We start from the raw sequence: 17,258 nt of genomic DNA, 5'->3' as shown, positions 1-17,258 counted from the left end.
GACAGAAAAAACAACAAACAAATCCTCACCTCTCCAGTAGAGTTTCTGTCTCTTATTTCCTTTTTCTGTTTGTTTCTCTTCCTCTCACTCTCCATTTACATGGATCATGCTGTTCCGTAAATTAAGCCTGTTGTCGAGACTGTCATCTGTAAAATTTCTTCGTCTTCTTCCCAATTCGTGTACCTCACACATGTACTGTTTCACAACCTCTGGATCTTTCTGCATCCAGATGGAGAGACAGAAATGGGAAGAGGCACCTGTGCTTCTGCCAGTGGCCTAGCACCTCCCATGTGGTGCTGGGATTTGGATCTCTGCGCAAGGGAAGGCACGTGGTGTACTAGTCGGGCTATCTCTCCAGCCCCGATTCTGTACAGTTCTTCATTTCATAACTGATTCCCTTCATTGAATAATTACCATTTACTTCAATTTCCTTCCTAGAAAATAATTTCACTGGATAGAAGAACTGCACTTTACACTTCATTCCTTGCAACACTTAAAATGTGTGATGCCACTTGCCTAAGTTTTAGATGAGAAATCTATTCTTTTTCAAACTGCCATTCTCCTGTGGACAATGCTGTGCTTTTGCAGAGTGCATTGAAGTGTTCCCTTTTTATTTATTGATTTATTGACTGATTGATTTATGAAAAAGTGAGGAGGAGAGAGAGAGAAAAAGAAGCAAGCATCAATCTGGTACATGTGCTGCCAGGGACTGAACTCAGGACTTCATGCTTGGGAGTCCAATGCTTTGTCCACTGAGCTACCTCCCGTGCCACAAAATGTTCTCTTTTTTAGAAGTTTAGTTGTGATACAGTTTGATATGAAGTGGGGGAGTTAGCCTACTCGGGGTTTTTCTGAGCCTCTTGAAAAATAGGTTTGTTCTCTTTATCAAACTTGGGGTGATTATTACCACTATTTGTTCAGAGTCTCCAACTCCTCTTAGTCTGATTTCTCCTCTGACACCCTAAGGCTGTAAGTGGTGGGTTCTGTAATTCCCAGGATTCCTGAGGTGTTCTTCATTTCCTACCTGGTCATTTTCTCTGTTCCAACAAATGGTGAAATTGTTTTATCAGTTTTCAAGGTCAGTGACTCTATCCTTATTCATCTCTACTCTTTTGCTGAGACCACCCAACAGGTCTTTAAGTTGCTTTCATAGCATTGTGCAAAACATTGACTTCCATATGAGAATTTATGGCTTTGCATTTATTTTTAAAAGTTTATTTTGGGGGGCAGGCAGTGGTGTACCCAGTTAAGCATATAAATTACCTTTGCAAGGAGCCTATGGGGGGTGGTTATAAGCAATGAAGCAGGTGTCTGCAGATGTCTGCAGATGTTTCTATTTCCTCCTTTACCTCCCCACGCCTCTCAATTTCTCTATGTCCTATCTATTAAAAGTAGGGAGAAAGGAACAAATGTCTTCTGGTAGCGGTGTGCCAGCACCTGGTCCCAGCACTACCCTTGGTGGCAAAAGTAAATAAATAAATAAATATATTTTATTTATTTCATAAGATAGAAACAGGAAGTGATGTGGAGCCATAGGAGAGACAGAGATAGAGAGACAGAGGCCAGAGGAGCACATGAGGAGCCAGAGATCAAGGTCAGGACCTCACACTCACAAATCCAAAGCTCGGCCATTCCTCCCAGGACACTTTAATATATTTTGTTAAGAATTTTTTAAAATTCTTTTGTTACATATATGTACAGTATAGTTGAATTGTTAAACTATCGTCAAAATGCTCAAATCAGCCCTTGTATAGATCTTGAAAAAATGTAAATAGAAAGTCTCAGTAAAGAAAAAAAAATATGTGGGTGTCCGGCGGTAGCACAGTGGGTTAAGCGCACGTGGCACAAAGCGCAAGGACCAATGTAAGGATCTCAGTTCCAGCCTCCAACTCCCCACCTGCAAGGGAACTGGAAAATACAAAAAATAAATAGAAAAAAATGATAATGCCATAAGAAAGAAGGTGCAAGTTTGAGGAAGATACATTTCCCAATCTAATGAGAAGGGGGAAAGAATTAAAAAATGAACATGCCTTGAATCAGCAGATAGCCGCCCTGATCAGTGCGCCTGCTCTGTTATACACGTGGCCCAGCGTGGAGCCCTGTCCCCACCAAACTGGGGAAGTGTTGTGCTGGCAAGTCTGCATGACACAAAGTCCAGAAAGACACAAACAAGTAGAACATTATGGATGACACAGCAGGGTCTCACTGTATCTCTAATAAAATGCGGAAGGAACTCTAATACTCTGTAATTATAACATAATCTGCCATATTAGGCCAGTCATTTTTATTTTTCTCCATATCATCCTAGATTTTTTATCCTCTTTTCTCTCCCGTGTCTCTAATACCTTCTTAGTCTATCACTTTACTCTCTCAATATTATATAGAATTTTGAAGTGCTTTGCTTAGACTTGTTCTAATTGGTAGAAGTGAATGGCTTTTAAGTGTATTTAAAAATATAAATGCACTTATTATTCCACCTAACTCTCCTGAAAATCAGTATTTTGACCTGTATGTTAATAAATCTGAAATTTATACATAAGTTAAAAAGTGGAATTCTCTAGGAAGATACATAATAATAATTTCGAACAATTAGTACTGTAAAGTCATATCATCTAATTCTATAATGTTAATTTTAAATTTTCACTCATATCATTCTAGAGAATCTAATAACAAAGCAAAAAGCTTGTGCCCAGAGCAAAGTGATCAAATTAATCAATAAGGATTCTTCTTGGATGTAATCAGTGGTTTTTGGTTTTTTGTTTTACCTATTCCTTTTGTTTTCCTTTCATTCACATCTATTCAATTATAAAAGTTTTAAAAGAAAAAAGTACATGACTCAGAGCCTTGCCTCGTAGCCATAACACGATTATAATTCCGTTTATAGCATAAATTCATCCCTGCAGACCAGCTGAGGAACGTTCTCATGCTGGCGAGCTCTGCTAAATTCAGGGATCTCATTATCATCTCAGGTATGATGCTTCTGAGAGAGCTGAGAATCCATACAGAACAATGTTGCTGCTTTCATTCACATTTTTCATTTAATTAAAATGCTTCCCTGCCTTTAGATTGCTTCCTTTTATATCTAAAGTTAAATTTCTTTCTATCTTCTGCCTGTGGCCCAGACTGATTTATGTAGCTACACTGGCAGACAGTTCAAAAAACATGCTTAGCATAGTGAATTCCATTTTTGCTGTTTTGATTTGAATACACGCTTCAAACATCAAGGGCAGTCCCTTCCTGAGGCCTATAGGAGAATTGCACATGACTTCTTTTTCATTTCCTCTGTAATTGTGACAGTAGCAACCTCACTAACGTGCCTGGTCTGAGAACTACGTTGAAAGGCGTATCTGAGCTGTCACAGAACAATTATTAGGAGAAATGACATCAAACAAAGCTAAAAGCTACCCTTTAAGACACACTTTTCATACATATAAGAGCCCAGGTTTACAAAATCTTGCTAAAACTCTAGGGCATACACTTACGCTCCACTGGAATGCAGGTACAGATATAATGTGTTTTGATTTATGATTTGTATAACCAATTCACTTGGTAGTAAAAGAGATTACGAAATGGCACCCCCAGTTACAGGGCACAGAACCCTGGTGGGGGCAGGCAGGTGTCTCCCCTGGGAGAGCACATAGACCAGCAAGGAGTCCTGGACAACCACAGGGGGGCGCTGTGCAGGGGGAAGGCTCAGGGCAGCGAGCAGTGCTGCAGAATCTCTTCTCTCTCTGACTCTCCCTCTATCTCTCTGTTCTCCACCTCCATCTAGAGGGAAGAAAAAAAAATGGCCACCAGGAGCAGTGGAGTTGTGCAGGTACTGAGACCCAGTGATAAACATGGTTGTCATAATAAAAAGAATCTGCACAGCACACAAAAAATATCAGGGTGAAACAACAGTAATTCCATGTGAAAACAAAGAAGACATTTATTGCCAAAAGTCAAATTGTTGTCTGTGGAATCATGTGTTTCTCTGTCTTCCAAATGTAAGTATATGTAATATATATATTTTTCCAAGGTTGGAAAAATAATTCTTATGAAATAATGTATGGGTTAATTTTTCAAGCCTTGGAGTTCATGGTTTCATATTAATAGAGAGTTCTTGGGGATGTGTCATATTTTAGTAAATCGTGGACTCTAATCATACATGCACAAAATGAGTAAACATTTATTAAACACATATTTGGATTCCCCTATGCCAAAAACTCTTCAACCATGGAATAAATATAAACTTATTCAGTGCTTCAAACCATCTTATATGTTCTGCTCCAATTATAAGCTATGATTACACCATTATCTCAGAGGAAGAGAAATCATACAGCACAAAGTTCAGAAATCTAACACCACCATAAACCCCAGAGCCCTCAGTTCCTTTTCTCAGTGATTGAACTTCCCTACCACTACTCACTGCAAGTCGGGTACCCTGATATTTATGGTGGGCATCATCCCCTTGCTCACTTGCATGTATGACTGTGCATGATCTAACCACCACACCATATGTGCCTAGTGCCTACTCACTACCTTGTGTTTGGTATGAGATTTTATTACTATTGTTGAGCTTGACAGAAATGAAATCTTGAGATTTTAAGGCGAGGTATGCATAATGGTTATGCAAAGAGGCTCTCCTACTCTAGGTTTTCAAGTCCCAAGTTCAATCCCCCACACCACCATAAGCCAGAGCTGAGCAGGGCTAGGGCCCTGGTTAGTTCTTTTTTTTTTTTCAAGTGGCTGCAAGCAGCCTAACTTAATTTTACTTCCTGCCATGTCTGGTTAGAAACCCACAGACGATGCCCTGGACAGAATGATCAATGGCCATTTGTACATATTTACTAAATTTATGTACATGTGTGCTTCTGTTGGATAGAAACCTAGCATCAGTGTATAATGCAAAACCGTTTCACACTGTGACTGTGAGGGTTTTCAGTTCTGCCAGCAGGGCCAGAGAATTTCTATGCCTCACCTTCTTAGCACTGACCTTTTAAAAATGTGGCCAGTTGGAGGAAGCAAGAATAAGTCAGCAGGTAGAATACAGAACTCACATACACAGTCCATCCCTGGTGTCATGTGTTCTGTACTAGAACGGTGCTCCGATATTTCTCTCTGGGCCTCTCAGGTGAAACTGTTTAGCACATTTAAGATAAATAACTCTTTGAAATGTAGTCATTTTGGCTACTAAATTGTTGTTCCAGGTTATATTGTCTTTGCATTCAAATTGAAAAAAAAAATTAATGAGAATTTGGAGATCCCTCCCCCATGGTGCCTCCGTTCCCATGGACTATGTTATGTTTCGTCACATCACTGCTTTCTGAGTGACAATGAAGATTTTCTTACCTGGCCAGGATTCACGACTGTGCTAGTTATATGTGCTGGAAACACCTTCACTCCAAGCACGCAAAATTCTCTTCACCCTCTTAATCAGCATTTTAGTGTTTTACTGAGGTACTGTGCTACAATGAGCGGTCTAGATTAAGAGTTGTACACACTCAAGAGAAATGTAAAAATATGTAAAGTGCTGATTTACTCATGTATGAAGTTACAAAAAGTAGTCACTTCCCAGGAGATGAAATATTTAAGTGTAAATATTTTAAGTAAACAGAAGCAGATACACAGACACAAAAGCCATCAGTGCACCCTGATTAAACAGCTGTGCTTTCAATTTCAAGGTCAAGCAGTAAATATCATTCGCACCTCAGGTTCAAGAGGTAAATATTATTGGCAGTTCTCTCCCTTCTGTTTGACTTTTTTTCCTTTCCTGGGTTATGTTTCACTCTTCTCGTGGAATAGTAAGTATATTAGAAAGCAAGCATTATGTCTTAAGTAAACTGACAAGCTTCTTAAAACATAGATGCTTTGGCCTGGCCAGACAGCTCAGGCAGGAAAATGCCTGATTTGTCAGCCTGTGGCCAACACTGGAAAGCGTTCCCTGCTATAGTACTTCCTGTCTCTCTCACTGTCTCTCTTCCTGAAAAACAAGCAAAAAGAAGAGTCTCAGACATGAAGCTCTGGCAACAGCAAAAATATATAAATAAAGATTTAAAAAAAATAGGGCCAGGTGGTGGCACACCTGGTTGACACCTGGTTGAATGCACATATTACAATGAGCAAGGACCAGGGTTCAAGCCCTCAGTCCCCACCTGCAAGGGGAAAGCTTTGCAAGTGGTGAAGCAGTGCTGCAGGTGTCTCTCTGTCTCTCTCACGCACTGTCTCACCCTTCCTCTCAACTTATGGCTGTCTCTATCCAATAAATTAATAAAGATAATTAAAAAATAGATTTTAAAGTAAATCATGCCAAACTTAATCATGGAACAACCGGTACACAGGGTCATCACTTTCTTACAACCCACTTTCTCAACTCTTAATTTTGGTTTTGTTCTGTGTCCACTCAGTGCATGTTATATTGAGTAGATAATTACTCTATTTATTTAATTGACTTCTGAAGATGACTAAATTTACTCCTAATTAGTGATTTAAAGGCCATTAAAAAAAGTGTAAAGCCCAGTCCAACTGCTCAGCCCTCCCCTTTAGTTAGCTATAATTTTGATTATTTGAGTAACTCTTTTCGTCTTCATTTGATGAAATGAGGAATAATCATTTGCTTAATTTCCTTGCTTCCTTAATTTCTTTACTCTGCCTGTGTTCTCTAAAGCTCTATTCAGCCCCAAACCCAGACATCTCCTTTTGTGATTTTAAAGTATAAAAGAACTGCTAGTTGGTTTGGGGGAGGAGTCTTGGGCTCCCTCCAAAAGGACCTGCAAACTGTTGTTGTCCTGTGTTCTTTAGCAGGGAAACACCCCACGGCAAAGCTGCCTTTCTACTGGGCTCGCCACCTGCAGGAACCAGGGCTCTAAGTATGATGGCACATGGGGAAGGAGCCCTCTGGTCCCTTCCTGGAGCTTACAGTTACTTTCTGACTGGATTCCAAGATGAGGATGAATTGTCACAATCTCTGCCCTTCCCATGAGTGGCTGAGGAGGAGGGCAAAGTCTACACACCCCGACTTTGTAATCACTTTATGAATCATCTCTTACATAGATCTATAACCTCTGGATCAGGTTGACTTTTAGGATAGTATTTCTAAATTGTATTAATGATTTAATATCTATTTACAAAATTAATGAGATAACAGGGGTACAATTCCACAACTTTCCCACCCACCATGAGAATTCTGTGTCCCCATCCCCTCCAATGGAAACTGCAGTGATTCTCCCAAGGTCACAGATATGAGTTTGCTATTATTTCTGTAACAAAATAACTATACATATATATATATACCCATTTATTCTATGCTCCTGCCTTCTCTTCCTTTCTAAGTCATAACTCCACCTATTGCTACTTCCAAATGCCCTTCTTTTTTTCCTCTTCTCTCTCTGGGTCCTGATGGAATTGGAGCTCAGAATCCTCTGGTCATCCTCCCTAACATTTCTCCCACTCCCCTTGGGGGGATGGGCCAAACCTTTTTTGAGTGTGTGGAAGGTGGAAGTTTTGGCTCTTGTAATCGCTTCTCTGCTGGACATGGGCATTGGCAGGTCGATCCATACCCTCGGACTTTTTCTATTCTTCCCTATTGGGGCAGGAGTTCTGGAGAGGTGAGGTTCCGGGACACGTTGGTGAGGCTGCCTGCTCAGAGAATTCAGAATGGAATCATAGTAGCATCTGCAGCTTGATGGCACTCGGCTCTTCTTTGTCCTTTCCAGCACCCTTTTTCCATTTCACAAATGGGTTATGATTTTCCACCATGATTTCTTTGTCCCATCCTCTGTAGCTTCTCTCCTACTGGCCTAGAAATACTGCTTCCATTCAGAGATGGCAGGATCTGAAGAGACTTCTTGAGGAGAAGTCAGTGTAGATGTTGTCTTCATAGAGCCATCTTGACTCCCAGTATGTTGGCAGTCCCACTTTGGAAAAGAGCATTTTTTTTTTTGGAACAGCATTTTTTTAAACACAGAACTCATGTTGCAACCTAGACCTCATGGGTCAAACTTTATGAGACTAGAACCTCACAACTTTTTGTTGGAGTTTCACCTTATTTGATTTTTGACCTCTTTTTTTTTTTTTTTAGTATTTTTTATTATTTATTTATTCCCTTTTGTTGCCCTTGTTGTTTTATTGTTGTAGTTATTATTGTTGTTGTCATTGTTGGATAGGACAGAGACAAATGGAGAGAGGAGTGGAAGACAGAGGGGGAGAGAAAGACAGACACCTGCAGACCTGCTTCACCACCTGTGAAGCGACTCCCCTGCAGGTGGGGAGCCGGGGCTCAAACGACTTTTGATAACTGATGTCACTCAGCTGACAAAGGATACTTAGACCTTGAAAATTAACCCTTCTAATCTTATGTCATGTTCTGGCTTTCCTCTACTTAAATGTTTATTCTACTCGGCTTACAATTAAGGTTAGTTTACAATTCTACACCAGACACGATTGGAACCCAAGCCTGTGTATTCCATGCAAACTTGGCTTTTCAGCCTTACCACTCCTATTTCCTTCTAGTCTCTGAGACAGATCAACCCCATTTCCACACTATTCCTCTCATCATTCTTCTGCTTTCTATATCCAGTGTAACTACTCTCACTCAACATCATTTCTCCGGCTAAGACTTTTTTTAGAGACCCTGTTCTCCCTGTAGCCACAACCAGCACCACAGGACCCATCCTCCATTCTAACGTCAGAGAAGTGGCTTTATCTTGGATGTCTTCTCAACTTTCACAGCACTTTGTTGGCTACACTGCAGAGTGAGAGCTCAGGGCCTTGAGACAAAAGTGCATTGTATCCTGGTCGGGAGAGAGACCCCATTTCAGCTTTGTCTGCCTCTTTTTTTCTTCTTGGTGCAACTAGATTTTAGTTCATCTACACACACACATACGCCCTACAAATATGCATTACACACTTTTATGTTTTCACTTTGGCATTTCTTTCATCTGACTGGCTTCTTTTTTCCCCCTCTCTCTGTTAAACTTTATTTCCATTTTCAAAGGAAAGTTTAAATATCACGTTCCTGCAGCTCCTACTTGATCTCACATGTTTACAGTGAGCCATTCGTCTTCACAATCTTACCATCCCGTGCTATAGATATTCTGCCTGTAGCTGTTGTGCCTCTATTGTTTGGAAGCTCATTGAAAATTGAGACTGTAGATCCTTTAGCTTTCTTGGCTCCAGGATGCCTGGCATACTGTCCTGTCCACTAAGAGGGTTCGTAATTTATGGAATAAATTGGTGGGTATGTGAATAAATGACTACTCTGAGAATCATAAAATAGCAGTAAAATGATTATCCAGGCATCACTGAAATTGGCGTATAAGATTCTAATGGCAAAAATCGAAGGTAATAGAGCAACAGACATATTAATATTCTCTAAGAATTGTTAGCATATGCTAAAGTTCTCTAAAGCGAAAGAAAAAGGCTTATTCAAAGGGAGAATGCAGACACAGAGAGTGAGATTTTGCCAATGCGCATCCCTTTGGTTTCTTCTCTAAGGTCAAGTGTCACCTTCCTTGCATGAATCTTTTTTTACCGGTATATAGAGTTTGCCTTCCTGCCTCCCAGAACTTTCCCCTTTCTTGAAAAATGACTTCACAGGTGTGTTTTTCTTGCATCTATAGTAACAGTTAGTGGAAGAGGGGAGATGTTTGGTATACCTTTTCCACCTACTTAAGAGACTTATTTCCCTCCTATAGTTTGAAGTAAATACCTTGAATGCTGAACAGTCATGCTGTCTGTAATGACGTCAGTATGGAGACTCTCCTGAAATTATCTCTAGATTGTTCTCACTGCCAACATTGTTCCCTTCTGACCCATGGTTGCAGGGATGGCCATGCCAAAAAGCACAGCTAATGAAGCTGATCATTTACCTACAGCCTGTAGGCAGATAGAATGCTCCTACCCACGATATCCACTCAATAGAGCCATCTCAAACGCAGGCACTCCCCCAACCTGGTGTTATCACCCCCAGTGATAGATGAGTACCTGTCCTTCCTTCTGTAGGACATAGTGTTAGTTCTGTATGAATTGATCTTGCAGGGACTGGGTGCTGGCGCACCAGGTTGAGTGCACATGTTACACTGCTCCAGGACCTGGGTTTGAGGGGAGAAAGCTTTGCAAGTGGTGAAGCAGGACTGCAGATGTCGCTGTCTCTCTCTCTCTATTTCTATCTCCTCCTTCACTCTCAATTTCTGGCTGTCTCTATCCAATAAATAAAGATAATATTTAAAAAAAATATTTGATCTTGCAAATCAAGGAAATAATTATATCTTCAGTTCTATTTCTCTCTCTTTTTTTCTTTTTCTTTTCTTTCTTTTTTTGCCTCCAGGGTTATTTTGCTGTGGCTCGGTGCCTGCACTACGAATCCACTGCTCCTGGAGGTCATTTTTTCCTGTTTTTGTTGCCCTTGTTGTTGTCGTTATTATTGTTGTTATTGCCATTGATGTTGTTGTTGGATAGGATAGAGAAAAATGGAGAGAGGAAGGGAGACATAGAGGGGGAGAGAAAGATAGACACCTGCAGACCTGCTTCACCGCCTGTGAAGCAACTCCCCTGCAGGGGTGCAGCCGGGGTCTCGAACCGGGATCTCGAACCCGGTCCTTGTGTTTTGTGCTATGTGCGCTTAAGCCCCTGTGCTACCGCCCACCCCCTTCTCTTTCTATCACTGCACTTGCAGGGTAATTGGTTCTCTCTTGTATATATCCTAAGGCTAGTTTATGCTATAGATTTTATTTAATGTGCATTGATCAGTTCAGCTTGGCCCGAGTTCAGTATTTACTCCAAAATGCCTCCAGAATTAGATTGCAACCGCTATAAGCTTAATTGGTAAGGAGTATCATTTTCTTCCTTATACTAATGGAAGTTCACTAAATTCTATTTTTAATTTTATATTTTAATTATGAAACACAAATTTTTCATTTATCTTCCAAATATTTTAATAGTTATGTTTGTTAAATAAAAATGATAGTATATTATTTGGTTTTCTTTAATTGAATCGTCTAGTATATCTGTGATAACAGTTAAAGAAAGGAGCACAAAAGTTGTCTTTATGTGGCATGCTATTTCTGTATGACTATAAGCTAGGACTTCTGTTGCAAAAAACTTGATAATATTTTAGAGGAACAACATGCAATTTATTTGATTTATTTCCTTAAATTTGATAATGACTGAATAAAGACTGTGTCTTATGTGTGAGAAAATACAGGTCTTGATTATTTTCCTCAGGATTGCTGTGGCAATTCAAGTTACGTTCTGATTCCAGGTAAACATTGTAGCTTTTGTTCTATTCTCTTTTATTATTATTGATTTAGTAATGATTGACAAGACAGTAGGATAAGAGAGGTACAGTTCTACACAATTCCCACCACCAGAGTCCCATATCCCATCCCCTCCATGAGAAGCTTTCCTGTTCTTTATCCCTCTGGGAGCATGGACTCAGGATCACTGTGGGTTGAAGAAGGTGAGAGGTCAGGCTTCTGTAATTCTGCTGGACATGGGCATTGGCAGATTGATCCATACCCCCAGCCTGTCTCTACCTTTCCCTAGTGGGACAGGGGTCTGAAGAGTTTGGGTCCACGGTACATTGGTGAAGTCAACTATCCAGTAAAGTCAGGTAGAGTCATGGTAGCATCTGCAACTTGGTAACTGAAAAAGCATTAAGATACAAATCATAGCAAATCGTTTAATAATCAGGAACCTAAAGCTAAGACTATAGCAGATGAGACTTGGGGCCTCCATTTTGGAAAAAGCTAAGAAGTCTATTTTAGGTCTATTCCAAAGGGCCTAGACATTTTATTATTTTTACTGTTATAATAATGGGATCAGTTTCTGAATTTCTCCTTCTTCTAACTTATTATTTGGATAGAGGGAAGCCACTAATTTTGGATATTAATTGTGCAATCTGCCACCTTACTATATTCTTTAAAGATTCCAGGAACTTCTTAAGGCTACTAGAATCAAAAACAGCCTGGTATTGGAACAAAAATAAACACAGTGCCCCGTGGAATAGAACAGAGAGCCCAGAAGTAAGCCCCCACACCTCTGAACATCAACTTTTGACAAGGAGCCCCTAAATATTAATTGAGGAAAGGAAAGTCTCTTCCACAAGTGGTGTTGGGAAAAGCGAGTTGATATATGTAAAGGAATGAAACTGAAACACTTCGTCTCACCACACAAACACTTAAACTCCATATGTATCAAGGATTTGGATGTTAAGCCAGAAACCATCAAGCATTTGGAGGAAAACACTGGCAGAACTCTTTTTGATCTAAATTGTAAATACACCTTCAGTGCCACAAATCCATGTTCAAGGGAAAAATAATAATAAACCAATGAGACTACATCAAATTTAAAAGTTTCTGCACAGCAAAAGAAACCAACACCCAAATAGAGAGAATCCTCATAGAATGGGAGGAGATCTTTCTATGCTATACGTCAGACAAAAAGCTCATGGCCAGCAGCAAAAAAAAAAAAAATCAAAAATCAGGAGAGGATATGGACAGGATATTCACCAAAGAGGATATCCAAAAGCCCCAAGTCGATGGTGATCAGAGAAATGCAAATAAAGACAACAGTGAGACATCACTTAACTCTTGTGAGAATGTCATTATCAGTAAGGATAGTTAGAACAAATGCTGGCGGTCACAGGGGTAAATGAACTCTTTTATAGTGCTGGAGGGCTTATATATTGATCCAACCCCTGTGGAGAGCAGTCCGAAGAATACTCAGAAGGCTACAAATGGATTTAACTTATTACCCTTCAATTCCTCTCCTAGGGATATATCCTAAGGAATAAAAAAAAAAAAACTAAAGAGATCTCTGTATACCTATGTGCATAGGTGCACAATTTGTAAAAACTCAAACTTGGAAGCAACATAAGTGTTCAATAGCAGATAAGAGGCTGAATAAGTTGTGGTCTATATACACAAGGAATACTACTCAGTTATTAACACTGATGAAGTCACTATCTTCACCTCATCTTGGATGGAGCTTGAAGGAATCATGTTAAGTGAGATCAGCCAGAACGGAAAGGATGAATATAGGATGATCTTATTCTTGGGAAGAATTTATGAAATATGAACAGAAAGGGGAAACATAAAGTCAAACTTGGATTGAGTTTGATGAGTTGCACCAAAGCAAAGTACTCTGGGGAAGGAGGAGAGGGAGAAGAAGGAAGGAAGGAAGGAAGGAAGGTAGGAAGGAAGGAAGGAAGGAAGGAAGGAAGGAAGGAAGGAAGGAAGGAAGGAAGGAAGGACTTTCAGGTCCCAGTACCTGATGATGGACCTTATCTCTGGGTGAGGGTACTTTGCAGACACCTGTCTTGGTGAGATGATAAATTATACCCATGTGCTAACCATTGTACTGTAAACTATTAACTTCCCCCAATAAAAATAAATAAGCTAAACAAACAAAAAGCCGTCTTGAGATTGCGTTGAGAAAGATCTGAGAGCACATACTTTCAGATGACAATGACAACAAACAAGTCTGCCAAATTACCCAGGATTCACTTTAAAAAGTGACTGCTCATGAATGAGCCCACGTCCAGTTCAAAGGCCATAGGCATGTTATGAAATGAAGTCTCCTTAAAGCATATGTGTTTTGTGTCAAATTCAATGACATATTTCTTTTTATTTTATTTTATTTATTTATTCCCTTTTGTTGCCCTTGTTGTTTTATTTTTGTAGTTGTTATTGTTGTTGGATAGGACAGAGAGAAATGGAGAGAGGAGGGGAAGACAGAGAGGAGGAGAGAAAGACAGACACCTGCAGACCTGCTTCACCACCTGTGAAGCGACTCCCCTGCAGGTGGGAAGCCGGGGCTCGAACCGGGATCCTTATGCCTGTCTTTGTGCTTTGCGCCACCTGCGCTTAACCTGCTGCGCTACAGCCCGACTCCCTCAATGACATATTTCTACTGTGCTATATCAATTTGGAAAAACTGGGGCCCAGTGGTGGTACACCGAGTTGAGTGTATGTGTTACAATTCCCAAAGACCTGGGTTCAAGTCCTCAGTCCTCATTTGCAGGGGAAACACTTCATGAGTGGTGAAGCAGTATTGCAGGTGTCTCTCTGTCCCTTTCTCTCTCTCTCTACTTTTCCCTTCCCTTCAATTTCTGGCTTTCTCTATCAAATAAATAAATAAATATAATAAAAAATATTGAAAAATTTTGAAAAACTTTCTAAAAAAATCATAATTGTATTTACTATATTTAGGGATTAACATCTTCATCACCACTCAAGTTTACACTTATGTAATGTTCACCCAGAAATCCCAATTTTCTGCCTATACTAAGAGATGAGAAAAAATATATTTCTAAAAGTTTCACAAATTTATAAAGCTGATCAATAATCTAAGAGCATGAGAATTACAGAATAAGCACCTATTAAGAATCTGTTTTGTCACAAATTGTGATATACTGTAGCAGGCTAGTGAGCTGGATTATACAAAAAGTATCTTCCCAAAGAAAGCTGGCAATATAGAAATTAGTCAGAAAATTCAAATATCCGGACAAATAGACAAACAAAAAATCATAACAGTTAAACCATTTCCAAAATAGCCAAGGTATTAGTTTATTAACCAAAGCATAATTTTCAGACGTACTATCAACACTCATGCACTAGTTGTTACACGTTTGTGTTTGCTGATACCTCATATGCAAATACCATAAAGCCACTGCGTATCATTTTGCATCTACATGATGAAGGACATATCCTTTATATGACTCCTGCTTTTCTTCAAAGTCTTATGCATTTATGGAAATCAAATAGTAACATTTGTAATTAAAAGTTCATATTCGATCAAATGTGGATGATCTCAATATAATCATTTAGAATATCATTAATACACATTTACAATTCTATGTGAGTATAATAACAGATTTTGCTTTACCTTACCACTTTCTATTTCATAAATCCAGAAACCAATCATCTAAGTCTACAATCAAGAATAGAAATGAAATGTTTAAATTATTTAAATAAGGATTTAAAAAAAATGTCCAAGTAAGCTAAGAAAAATCAAAAACTTGTTTTTAGTATTCAAAAGAGTTGTTTGTTTAAATATTAAAATCTGGGGCTGGGTGGTGGCTCACGTGGTTGAGTGCACATGTTGGTGTGTGCAAGGACCTGGCTTCAAGCTCCACCCCAGCCTCAGGTCCCCACCAGCAGTGTGGAAGCTTCATGAGTGGGAAGGCAGTGCTGAAGGTGTGTGTGTCTCTCTCTTTCCCTCAGTTCTCCCATCTTTCTTAATCCTCTTCTGTATCTGTTAATAAATATAATTTTAAAATTACATATGTCAAAAATTGTTTATGAAATCTTCTTCTGAAGATGAGTGCAAGATAGTCTCTCATAGGGAGTCAGGTGTAGCTCAGCGGGTTAAGCACAGGTGGCACAAAGCAAAAGGACCATTATAAGGATCCCGGTTCGAGCGCCCAGCTCCCCCCCACCTGCAGGGGAGTCGCTTCACAAGTGGTGAAGCAGATCTGCAGGTGTCTGTCTTTCTCCCCCCCCCTGTCTTCCCCTCCTCTCTCCATTTCTCTCTGACCTATCCAACAATGACAGCCATAACAACAACAAGGGCAACAAAAGGAAAAATAAATAAATAAATGTAAAAAAACGATAGTCTCTCACAGAACAAGCTTAGTCATATAAAGCATATCAAGAGATAAAAAATTAATATCATTTTCATACAATTTCTTGGTTTACTGTATAGTCTGTGTGTATTGGAGACAAAAAAAATTGCTGTGTTTCTTTCAAATCTGAGCATCAACAATAAACCTTATTGATTAACGTCTAATACTTGATTAGCTCAAAAGGAGAGAGGATGAGATTTTTATCTTCTTCCTTATTTATAAACAATTGTGGAATTAATGAAACAGTGAAATAAAAGGCTTTTCAAGGTCAACCATGGACATCTCCTGCCAATATTACCAATTCACTCTGAGGAGCAAGAATTTGTGTTGTCAATCCACATTTCGACATCAAGAACTATCCTGAGCCAAAATGAAAAAAAAAAATTGGGGGGAGTTTCAAAGACTTTCTTTTCCAGCAGTGCATCTGTGACCCTCACATGGTTCCAATAGCTGTTTTATTGAGTTCTCCTACTCCAGGACTTCTGGAATCTCTGTCCCTAATGCTCCTCTGAGCAGATCTAAGTTTCTGAGAAAGTCTCTGAAAATCTCAGTCAAAATCTTGACTTCCAAACTCTATAGAGTCAGGAATTTAGCAGCTTCTCAAATCCCATTCTGCCATTGTCTTGATCAGATCATAGAGCACTGCTGAGCTCTGGTTTATGGTGGTACGGGGGGATTGAATTTAGGACTTTGGACCCTCAGTCATGAGAGTCTCTTGGCATAACCATTATGTTATCTGCCTCCCCCTACATTTATGTCTTTCAAAGAAAGACAAGAATTTGGTAATCCAAATCCTCAGTTGACCAAAATACTGTATGATCAACTCATTTATCTTGCCATCCTCCTTATTAGGCAAGTAGATTTAGATGCTGAAATGTCAGTTGACCAGTGTGATCCAGTAAGTAGAGGAATGCAAAGCCCATATCTGATTTAGAATGAACCAGCAAAAATTTGTAAAGCATATTATTTTATATCACTACTAAAACCATGCCAGTGTGGTAATTGAGTTTATAGTTAACAGATAAAGATGGATGTTGATATGGAAAGCATTTACTCTAATTGTTGGTAACTCTTGGGTCAGAGAATCCTAATTTTACCTTCAATTGTGTACCATTGCAGTCAAAGTAGTATCTATAAGCCTAAAACTCAGCATACTGAAAATGGGGATAATTACTTCATTTAAGTTTGCCTCAGGGGCTAACAAAAATATTAGATGAGTTCCCAGGGATGGAACATTTAGCACAATTCCTGGCAGACTGAAGTCTCATACTCACAAATAGGAAATATGTTTATATCGACTATATTTTATCACTAAAAATGCCTAATATATCACATAAATATGTTTTAGAATGTGTGGAATTATTCTAAAATATTGCAGCTGCCCTATCAGCTTATACACTAACCCCATTAAACAGAGGTAGGATTTCAGGCTCAGAAAGGATTTGCATGCTCAAATTTACATTATTACTAAGTAGTTTTATGAAAATGAAAACTAATTAATTGTTTAATTGTTTCCTGTTTCACAGGTATAATTGGAGACAAGAGTTCTAATAGCAAAGTTCATCTCAGTTGCATGTGGCTACAATTGCAGGTGACCTCCTTAAACTTGTCCGAACCTTATAGTGCAGCTAGTTCCTCCTGGAGGATTCTGGGA

The 17,258-nt window shown here is 39.3% G+C and overlaps 1 long non-coding RNA gene across 1 annotated transcript in view; it reads right to left on the bottom strand.

Annotated features, from left to right (window-relative positions):
- Nucleotides 1–7,305: 7,305 nt before the first annotated feature.
- The window catches only part of LOC132534764 (uncharacterized), a 64,940-nt gene continuing 54,987 nt past the window's right edge, over nucleotides 7,306–17,258 (bottom strand). The window contains exon 3 of the long non-coding RNA XR_009546477.1: nucleotides 7,306–7,895. This is a non-coding gene — a long non-coding RNA (uncharacterized LOC132534764). The remainder of the gene's footprint in view (nucleotides 7,896–17,258) is intronic.

Source organism: Erinaceus europaeus, chromosome 19, assembly GCF_950295315.1.
Source record: "Erinaceus europaeus chromosome 19, mEriEur2.1, whole genome shotgun sequence".
Lineage (NCBI taxonomy): Eukaryota > Metazoa > Chordata > Mammalia > Eulipotyphla > Erinaceidae > Erinaceus > Erinaceus europaeus.
Note: the sequence above shows the minus strand (reverse complement) of the source record. Positions and strands in the feature narration are given on the sequence as shown.